The sequence below is a fragment of the Solenopsis invicta genome, chromosome 12, assembly GCF_016802725.1.
Source record: "Solenopsis invicta isolate M01_SB chromosome 12, UNIL_Sinv_3.0, whole genome shotgun sequence".
In the NCBI taxonomy this organism is placed as follows: Eukaryota; Metazoa; Arthropoda; class Insecta; order Hymenoptera; family Formicidae; genus Solenopsis; species Solenopsis invicta.
The window spans coordinates 13,047,550-13,059,016 of record NC_052675.1 but is presented as its reverse complement, the minus strand read 5'-3'; positions in this window follow the sequence as shown (position 1 = coordinate 13,059,016).

The window sequence follows — 11,467 nt, the reverse complement described above, 5'->3', positions numbered from 1 at the left end:
CGATGAAGTCCGGCGAAGTCTGGCGTAGTCTAATGAAGTCCGGTATATTTTGATAAATTTAATGTATTATATCATGAAATTTGATGAATTTAAAGTATTATGTTATGAAATTTTGGCTTTTATAACGAATTTTTTGTTAAAATAAGTTATTAAAGAGAGATTCTTTATGACCTGTTTTTAGGAAGATCTCTTAGTAGTCACAATGAATTCCATTGAATTCCGACGAAAATCCGACAAAGTCCATTAAGGTTTGTAGTCTATGTGTACATTTATTTTCTGAATGATTACCCCCTCAAAATAAACTTAATATTTTATTTGAAAAATAATACTGAGACTAATAATCATCTTAGAACACTAGAAAGAAATTATTGCGGAAAATACTACTTCATCTGGGGTTCGAATCTGCTTCTTATATTTCGTGAATCGGCATCTTGTATGCATCTATACCTGTTCGATCATTGTGGCATGTGATCATATCTTTCACAGTAATTATTGAGACATTATTTTTTTTTCAAGCGATATAAATAAATAATATCATTTTTACTTTTCTAATTACAATGTATACAAAATGTATTTCTTACAGCGTTTATAAGTGCGTGATATTACGTGCATAAAATTCGCGTGGTGTTACAAGCGGAGAAGAGAGGAAAATTCTTGGATTTATATATATATATATATATATATATATATATATATATATATATATATGTATACAGACTTAATTTTAAAATGTTGAGGATCTTTCAACAATTAGAACCTAATCAAATTTGTTGCACAGACTGATTGCTTTTTTAGTAGTCTAATAAATACAATCGTTCATCGAATTAAAATTCGAATCTTGAAATATATAGACACACGAATTTTGTGTATTGAAATAATACGATAGTAAATTTTTTATACGAAAGTGATAAGAATTATACATGGCATTAATAAAACCCCACTCAGCTTTACTTTTCTCTAACAATCGCTCCGGAAGTGAATCGAAATATCTATGCGATGGTGCTGTATATCGTTCGCAGTAGTTCTTGTAATGTAAGAGAGGAACAAATAAAAAAAGCATAGTATACTAATTAAAATTTGCTTGCGCGCGCGCAAAAAGACATTATGTGAAATTGACAGCTAACGAGGCTATTGCCGGTGTATTTTTTCGATTCCAAAGGAAATTACTTTCTGTGTCCGCAACCACTCTTTTCTCAACATCATTTTTTCTTGAGTTTCCGCAAGGAAATATTACGTCGTTACGGCACGCAAGAAAACATTTTTTTGTATGGAGCATCTTTGTAACACAGAACCCGGCAAATGATAAACAATCACAATCCGACAATTTTTGTGATTCGTGAATTCGGTTATGTTTCGTATAACTACATTGAAAAAACTGTTTGCTGAAATATCTAAAAATTTAGCTAGAGACACAGATCTGTTGTCAAAATAATTTTGGCTGTTCAAAATAGTTATGAAGGACAATCAATCATAATAAGCAATGCAAAAAGTTCCAGAAAATTAAAGTTATTGATCATTTCCATCGCTCATTGTTTATTAAAATGTTGTAAACAAAACAATTTTTATAAATAAAACGTAATTTTTGGACAAAAGATGTAGTTAAGTGATATGGCGTGGACCACACTTCGGAAGGAAAGTCAAAAACGCATATGTATGTGCAATTGCAGACCTCGGTTCACCAAGCGACATGAGGACCACTACTCCCTGCTTAGAAAGCGAAAGGTCTCACGTGAGTTTTCAACTTTTTACGCGAATCAAGAACTTTGCTTACGAGTTAGCTGACTTGTATTAGTAGTGAGTTGTATGAACGAAAGGCGAGGCAATCGTGAGAAGGCTATTAAATGTAATCAAAGAAATTGTTATTTCCTCAATTAAAATTATTTCAAATCGTATTTTTTCCGCCAAACAATATGGTTTAATGCAACAAAACTATTTGTATTCAACAAAATAATGTTTTATTTAAAATTACATTGTTTTTGTAAAATAAATGTCAGCCAAACAAGTAGAAATACTGAATGTAAAGGAAGTTTTTCTCTGTGTATGGGAAACATTTTAGTTAAATTATTTATAAAGAATTTGTAGATAGAAAGTAGAAAGAAGCACCTTATGTGCGTGATATATCTTATTTGAATGATTAAATTAACCCACGACGATGGTCCTCATGTGAACGCTTCCATACAAGAAACACGTGCGCTCCGTTTTCCCTCCTACCCCTATATTCTCGCTTCGAATTTCTCTCTTCGTCGCGCTATCCCCTGTCTCGAACTTCGCTTCGCATGAATCACGTCTCGCGCCGTGGATTCCTCCTACTCACCGTTTATTTCGCGCCACTTCGTCGACAAAATTAGAAGATTGATTGATGGCACGCGATTAGCAAAATATCTCTGGCTATCTTAGTAATTACCTGCTTCCCATTAATAATATGTACGATAGTATAAAGTAATCTATTAGGATAAATGGAAGAGATCTTACTATCTATTCATACTTGCCAAATTTAATTTGTGAAAATTCTTAAATTTTTAATATTTTCTAAATAAACACTTATTGATATCTGTCAATTCTGTTAATAACTTAAAAAAATTTTTGATTATAATTTTATATTAATCATTATACAGATATTTCATACAAGTTAAAAACCGAGTGTAATAATAGAGAAGTTACAATTTTTTTTCAAACCAAAATAATTTTTTGTTCCTTAAAAATATATATTTGATTAACGCACGTGACCTTGAGCATATAACGTGACTAACTTCTAACTTATACTAGTTATACTGTGAATCACTTTTTGACACGTTTTACGACGTGCCAAAGTGTTTTTCACGATACTTTATTATCCTTACGGCGCCGACTTTTATTGCTGTTTGCAATTTTGGGAAGGTTTCAACGATCATTAGTGCCTCTATATATTTTTTTTCCAATATTTTGTCCCAGCACTTGCTTTTTTTCATCTCGTAGACACCCATTGAAAAAGTATAAATATTCTGCGTTTGTCCATAAATGTATGTATGTAGAATTGCGCATCGCAACGCAGCTTGCTTACGGTATTTTAAGAGCTCATTGGCGTCAGTAAGGTCTGACCTAGCTTAATGTTTCTTTTTTGTAAAAAAGAAAAAACGCTGTAGTCTTTCTAATGAAGATTCATAAAATTTTAAACAATGTCTCTTTATGATATTGTACCAGTGTTGCGTCAAAAATTATATTCTTAGAAAAAAGAAGGAATAAATAATATGTGTCCAAATATATTTCGCACCCCACATAGTTACATTATTATGGGATGATTATAATTAATATTTGAATTTATTAAATTGTGATATTAGCTTTGTTATTAAGCATTTAAATTATTATATTATCATTTATTAAAAATATTCTTTTCATCTAAAACATTTTCAGGAACTGCTTTTTTGATTAATTAAAAATACATTTGTTTTTTTTTATCTTTACAAAACAATACGAGAAAACACGTTTTCTTCTTTTAAAAATTTTTGATTGGTGTTATATGTATAGATTCGATGCGAAGTGGGTAAATCAGCCAGCATCAACTACCTGCGATGCAGCGAGATAGTTAAATCTCACGGCGTTTCCGGAAGCGCTTTGTTTGGCGCGGGCGGGAGTATTGAATGACGTTTTCAAACTAAAGAAGCACTTCGTCAAAAGGCGAATCGCCCGGGCGAGGACACGAATGAAAAGGGGAAGGCGAGCGTCGAAACGCCGCCGGTGGAAATTCGAGAAGCCGAGGAGAGGCGAAATGGGAGCGAACGACGCGACGGGGCACTCGTTAGCAGGGTAAGGAGACCGGCGAAAAAAGACGCGCAACTTATGAAGGAGATGACGAGGTTTTGTCAGGAGACGAGACACTGGCCCGAGAAAGGAAAGTAGATGAGATAGAGAGTAGGGATTGCACAAAGAAGAAGAATAAAAATGGATGTAATATTTAAGAAGACATAAAGCTTTAAAGCAATCTATGTATGATAAGTGAAAACATACTCTAAATTGTACACAATATTGTATTTAATTTTTTTTTAAATATTTCAATACATTTTTCTTCCTAAAAATGTGTATACATATACGTATAGATTTAATTAATATTACTAATTAATTTATAAAAATACATATTACATACTTTTGTTATATATTGCATACTATTAATTATTATATAATTAATATATTAATATTGAAATTTTTTATGTTTAAAGAGAATCGTGAAAAAATAAATAAATATAAAATAAATAGATTTTTTATTTAACTTTAAAATTCAAATAACTATTTGTATGAGTTTATAAAACAAAGAAATTTTTTGAAGAACAAGCGAAAGTTTTGAGACTGCAAGGTTTTCACCAATAATAATTTTCTGAACGATTGAGAAAAAATCAGCATTTAAAAAATTTGTTTTTATCTCGAGTAAAAAGAGAGAGAGGGGTGAGGGAGGTGAAAGAGAATGTAAGAGTAGGTGAGATCGACAATGCTGACAAAGAATCGACTGTCAGCACACTGTCAGTGCTGACAGCGGGTTCGAGTTACGTCACTTGGTCGGGGCCGCTGCGCTTTTTCAGAGCGGCCATTCAAAGCTGCGCTTTACAGTCAGTGCGGGTAGACGAGAATCGACGGGGATGCTTCTTACATACTGCATGGTGCCCACATGATCCATGCAAGAAGACATCTTTTTTGGGCGTTCGACGTGGGAGTGGTCCCATCGAGATGGTCGGCCATTGCGCAAAGCAAGAAAATCTCAAAGCAAACCGACCCGATAAGAAAATGTTATCCAGCTATATTTTGCTTACGTGTAAGCACGATTGAATGTACAAGATTTAAGAATTTTTATAAGAAAGATAATAGAAATCATTTCGCCAAAAGAAATTGCATAAGTATGAACAACGGAATAATAAATACAGATATAGGTAAGTTTGACCAAAGAAGTATGGGAGACCATTTTAAGTAAAATCAAACGCAGCGCCTACAATTGAAAAAAATAATGAGTTTTTGCTATAACAATATAATATAAATTAAAATGTATAAATTATATGAATAAAAAATGTTAGAAACGTTGAGAATTGAAATTTTGTATTTGCTTTTAGAGATTTACGTCAGCCGAAACGCAATCCTTTCAGGAGGAATCAAAGAAAGAATAATCCTCCCATCGAAAGTACGTTGCATCATGAAGTCCTTCTTTACAAGTTGGTTCCAAGAACGGTTCCCACCGATCGTTTTGCCTTTTTCTTTCTTTTTCTCGCTCTCCTTCTTTTTCTTCTGATATAACGACAAGCAGTCTCGCGCGCATAGATGAATGCGTAACCAGAGGCCGGATGTCTCCGCCCAGGATGGATGCGCGTCTTGTAAGGTACTCCTCAAGAAGCTCCTTCGTCTTCTTTCTCAAGGTGCGCCGTCTCTGATTTCTGATCTACTGGCCGGTGTAACTACTTGTCGCTCCGCACCGCCCACTTTGAGAACAGGAGGAGAACGTGAAAACAGCGAAAAGTTCGTTACGTATCTCGGGTGCTAGACCAACCGACGTCTGATTTTCATAACACAGAACTTCCGGCCGACTAACGGACGTCGACGCTTCGCGCCCTCGATTTTTCGCCGTCGTCATCCATGATGGAGAACTTCATGGTCGCCAATCAGCCGGAAGGGGTTAAAAGTCAGCGGGTCATTATTACGACATTTTGTCGTACTGACAAATCTTGAAAATCTGTCAGTGTTTTACTCAAGAACAAATATACTGGATCCTAAACATCTATTCCTGTTTTTGTTCTTACCGGAATAACTTTAATTATTTTTATAAAAACAAAGATGGTCTTATGGGAATAAAATTAAAATATTAGATTAATTCATTAATAAATTTTGTTGTACTCTTAAAAAACTGAATTTTTAAATTTAAAAAATGTTACACTACATTTTTTAATCTGCTCTGTTTTCTATTATTATTTTCCACTTGCAATAGATAAAATAATTAGGCTCCGTATGTAATGCTGGTTTCTCGGAAAAAGTAATTCAGCAATTATTCTTTTTTTTGTAGCAAAACTGATTTATAAATCAATTCAATAAATTAGTATAATAAATTGCTATAAAACGTTTTACAGTATGGGAAATTTTTGTGAACCGCCGAAACATCGCGCAGCGCACTTTTCACGCGAGCTTCCCATGTCAAATTACGTTTAACCGGAGGCTCGAGTATTCTCATGAGCGCGAGCTCGCGCATATGGCGGATTTTCGTATGGTTTCATCGTCAAAGGGCGCCCGCTTTACTCCCCCAACGATCAGGTAAAACGCGAGGGCATCCACCGATGCTCGCGTTTACGCGATATTGATCCGACCATATGCTCGTTAGTTCCCATAATATTGCCATCCTAACGTTGCTGATGTACATACGTGACGGTATCTAGATGGAGGTAGCAACAGGTAGGTGCTCCGTCATTGTTCTAATCACTCCGTCACGTCTTCAATAGACAAACTGACGATTTGCTCGGTCACGCAAACTGTAATCATTTAATCTCGTGTTTTTCGCGCTGTGTCATGTAGTTTATGCTCATTAGAGATCAATAAAAAAGTATTTGTCATACATGTAACAACGTTTAATAACGATGTTACTTGTCTTATGTAACGACAATGTATAAAATTAAAATATAAAATGTGAAATAGTAAAATAAAAGAGATTTAATTCTATAATATTTAACTTTTAAAATTGCGCAACATTTCGACATTAAATAAAGTAGATCTGGTAGATTATTGGAGAAAGAAGAACTAAGAATGTTGTGTTTATATAAATACAATACTGAAAAACGAAATTTAACGTTTCATATCTCTTATAAAATTTGGATTTTGATAATACATTTAATATTATGTATTTTATATTAATAAAAAAAAAGTGGAAATAGTAGTTTAATGGTAGATCTAGTAAAAGTAAAACTGAACAAAGCTTGGATTTAAATGCATTCGTATGTGACATTATTAAAGGTAACAATGTTATTTTTCATTAAGTACTTTTCAAGTTATAAGACTTCAAAGTTACAGCGTTGTAATTTATAACATACATGAAATCTGTCGTGAAATATAGTGTTATAGACGGAAAATAAAGGACAACTCTTCCATATATATGTGTGTGTATATATTTATACTTACAGTATTTTGAAATTTTGACGACTTTAACACAATTTTTTAAGAATTATAAATAACATTGTTGCTGTTTGAAAGAAAATATTAAAACACAGGTTGATTGTTCACATCTTTAGTTACTACGATAATTTTTTTGTTGAACTCTTGAAGTGATAGGTTTTAATTATCCTTTTAATAAAAAAGATCCTTTCTTCTGATTTAAACAAACTTTTAAAATAAAAATAATTGTTTTAAGTTTAAACTTACAACGTTTTTGTTTATTATGTCTCAATTACACAGAGAGAAAGACAACGAACCTATGGCTTGCTACACAAGTTTAACATCTATAATTAAGTAGATTTGAAGCAAATAAGTTATATTTGAAAATAATTATAATTACAGCTTGACTGTCATTGTTTTTTTCTTTTTTCCTGCAATCTAACAAAAACAATCGATTATTAAATGAAAAATTTGAATTTTAAAATCTATAACACTGTATTTCGCGTATTAATATCTATATTTAAATAATAGAAAGTAACAAATTTTTGATATTACAAAAATGATGAAAATAATCGTCAATCATTTTTTTTTATTTGGCAGTTATGATAAAAACTTTTTAGCTTTTCTGTAGATATCAAGACGGCATCCACAATAAAGGCAATAAGAAGAAATGTTAGGTACGGATTAGGTACGAGTTAGAAGACTTCTAGCATTCGCTAGGTACCTGAAGCTTAAATATATGTTAATAAAAGAAGAGTCAAAATAAAGCAAACAATGAATAACTATTTTGAATTATTTGCGACTAGTGGAAACGCAGGTATTCAGATGCAAAAAATAGTAGCATAATTTAAGACTATCCCTAATTTATTTCCTTATTTGACTTTTACTTTTACATATTTTCGATACAATTTAAATTTTCAAAATCCATTTTTTTTTTTGTTATATTTAGTTGTTCTTCTGCATTTATTTTAACGACTCAATAAATACTTGATTTACACCAAGAATCTACTATACATTAACTTTTGCTAGTCAAACTTATACCTAAACTACCTATATGTGAATATGTACTAATTCATTTTTTGTCGTCGTTTTTGTAATATTTGAAGAAAAATCTGTTTAATTGCTTAACATAAGATTGTAATTCAAATTGACCAATCTGAGATCCAATTTCACTTGCGACAAATCAAATTTGATGACAAATTATTATCGTTGTGATATAAAAATTTCTAATTTTTTAAAAATTGCAATTAAAAGAACTTTTATTTTAACAATCATTCTTTTTTCAATAAAATTAAAAAATTTGAATATATATACATATATATTCTCTTTCTTTTTCTTTCTTTTAACTTCAACGTTTTCGAAAGATTCTTCCATCTATAAATTTCTTCGTCTATAAATTTACTTTACGCGCGCAATTAATATATAAATAAAGTATAATTTTTATATGCAATGGAATTTAGATTATCAGATTCAATATTTTTTCATACATTCTATTTTACGTATTATTATAATAACTTTTAATAGGTGAATAAACGGGCATTGGTTCAAGAAAACTTTTCGAAAAAGGAACAGAATTCACAAGATCAAGGTTCAAAGTTTAGGTATTTTCCTAAAACAACATCATTACCTCAAAGATACACTACTGAACGCTTTTGTCGCAAAAAATTCGCTTTTTTACGAATGCCATAGCAGACAAATCTATTCTGATTTCGGTCCCATTAAGTGCCTTTGCCTTCTTGACAAAGCGACTGGAATCTCTTACTTGTGTCCCGCGTAAGTTTTCCCCTCCGCAGTACAGAATGGAGAAGCTAAACGCGGCTATTGTCGAGTTCCGTATTCCCGAGGCAGTTACGTAGATAATCTTCTATCTCGACATATTGCACCAAAGCCAAAACGGTATACGGTCGGACGAGCATTTGGCCGCATTGGACTCACCTCTCAATGGCGGCCAAGTCGAGGGTACAAACATTCAACTTGAACCGAGAATACGTTTCTATTAGCGTAGAAAATTTTTTCTATTCCTTTTTTTTTTGTCGTGAAGTTCTGTAGTGTCAATATTTAACAAAAGATTACGGAAACGTGTAGTAAAACGCATACAAATATTTGTATCTACAATAAAATATTTGTAGACAAATGCTGATTCCTCCGAGTAGTACCTATATTCTTATTTTACCTTATAATCGTCGAGAAAGACACGATAACATTATGTGTATGTATATATAAAGTGGTTTTTCTTAGAAGTATCGACTTAATGCTCCAATAAAATTTTCCGTAGACAAAGATCTATCATTTCATTTTTCTATTGTATTTCGTAAACGAAACTAAAAATTAAAACTTTGGAAACGTAAATAGAAAGTGTCTTCTATCAAATAGGGTAGCAGTTTATGTTAGTAATATTTTGTATTTTTTAATAATAATTAAATAATAAGTGTTTTCTAATTTTAATATCTTAAGACACTTTCGTTCACACGGCGACACAAATTTCAATTGCCATAGTCGGCACAACACTACACATCTGGCCTTATTGTAGTCCGAGGGCTACTAGTAAACTTGTGTTTTCTAGTAACAATTTGTTGCTACTCGCGACAGTTGTAAATTGAACTTGAAACGATAAAAAGGCAGTTTCTTATCATTATCAGGAATTAAATAATGCTAAGGCATCGGTATTGAAAAATAATCTTAACTGTCTAAATCTGTGCACAGTATACGTACTTTATTCCAATTGTATTGTGCACAACGTTACACTTTGTGGATTCTTGTGCACAATCTGTCAACCTAAGTTAATTAGAAAGCATTCTGCAATTTTGTAAAATATGCACAAGTGAGCGTTTGACAAAATAAGGCTCAAAACCGACATATTAAATAAAATAATTTTAAGAAGTTACTTGTAAATTATGTAAAAATGTTTCTATTTTTTTTTTTCTACATGCCTTACAAGTGAAGGTATATTTCACTTAAAATAAAAGAACTCGTGCTAATTTTTACAAAAAGTTTATAAAAAATGAGAAGTTCTTTCTTAAGCGACGATTTTCTATCTCGTCTGAAGCGCTTCACTACGTGCAATATGTTTTTGCCCGCTTATAAAAAATTCTCAAAATTAAACTAACGCTCTTTTTATTCTGCTTATTAATGGGAAAGTAGCATTACCAATTAAATCAAAATTTTTATATATTACATACTAATAAATATTTGTGCAAAAATTAATTTAGATTCATTTACTCAATTAATAGATTTTTATTTAAAACTACAGCAAAATACAATAATTTTTACTACAAAAATTATTACAAATCAAATTTTTATTATTTTTTTCTTTGAAATTAGTTTAATTAGGGCCAAATTCGGGTATTTGCAACCACAATTTTTTTTGTTGATTAAAGAAAAAAAAATAAACCTAGAGAAGTTTTTAAATTTTGATAACTCTTAATTTGTACTGTACAACCAAAACAACCTTAAACTATGTAATTTGCAAAAGAAAATTGTGTAAATTTTATTCTTGCTTTATTTTTCAGAAATTTGTTTTTAGCAGATTTTATGTAGAAAAAAGTTATGAATGTACAAACTATGAGTGTTTACTTCTTTAATTATTTAAGCAAATTATATCTTCATTAATATTAATAAAGTACAATGTTTAGTTTTCAAAAAAGTAAAGAGATGTAGAATTAGAAGACTTATGCCAGTATTTGTGCGACTTTTCTCTATTTCTAATTTTATCGAGTACGTTTAGTCAGAAATAATATGAAGAGAATTAAAATTTCTTAATATTTAAAAACTCTGAACTGAAGGGATTAATAAAGCGCACATTTAATCAGGCTTATGAAAGCGCTTCCCCCTCCTCCCCCCGTGTTGTTGTCTGTGGAGCGTCATAAAAATACACCTGGTGCAATCTGCGAAGATAGTATCGGAGTAGAACTCTTTTGGGCGAGGGGAGCGTGATACATCATCGAGAGATCCAATCTTCGTGATATTACATCGGTTATGACGGATTCCTGGCGTAATTCACCGACTGTAAGAACAGCTCGCGCCCCAACTCTATTTCGCGCGCGATATACGCACACGCACACACGCACACTTTATGCGCATTCATAAGGGGGGGTCCCCGTAGGGATCGGGCACGAGATAATTCAAGATGGAGTCAGGGAGTCAGGCGCAGCGCATCTGCCCGCGTCGCTATTATTCCAAGTATATGCACTCCGCCGTTTAACCTCCTCCACGTATCTCCGCGGCATTTTGAATGGCGAAACTTCAACAAAAGTCTACCCTCTACCTGAGCCTCCTCCGGGCGCACGCATCAACGAATCTCAACGGCCGCCAAAGCGAGGGATTTAATTCCGGTCTTAGACAGAACGCGGCGCCGCAGAATTATCGACTATTAGCTAGA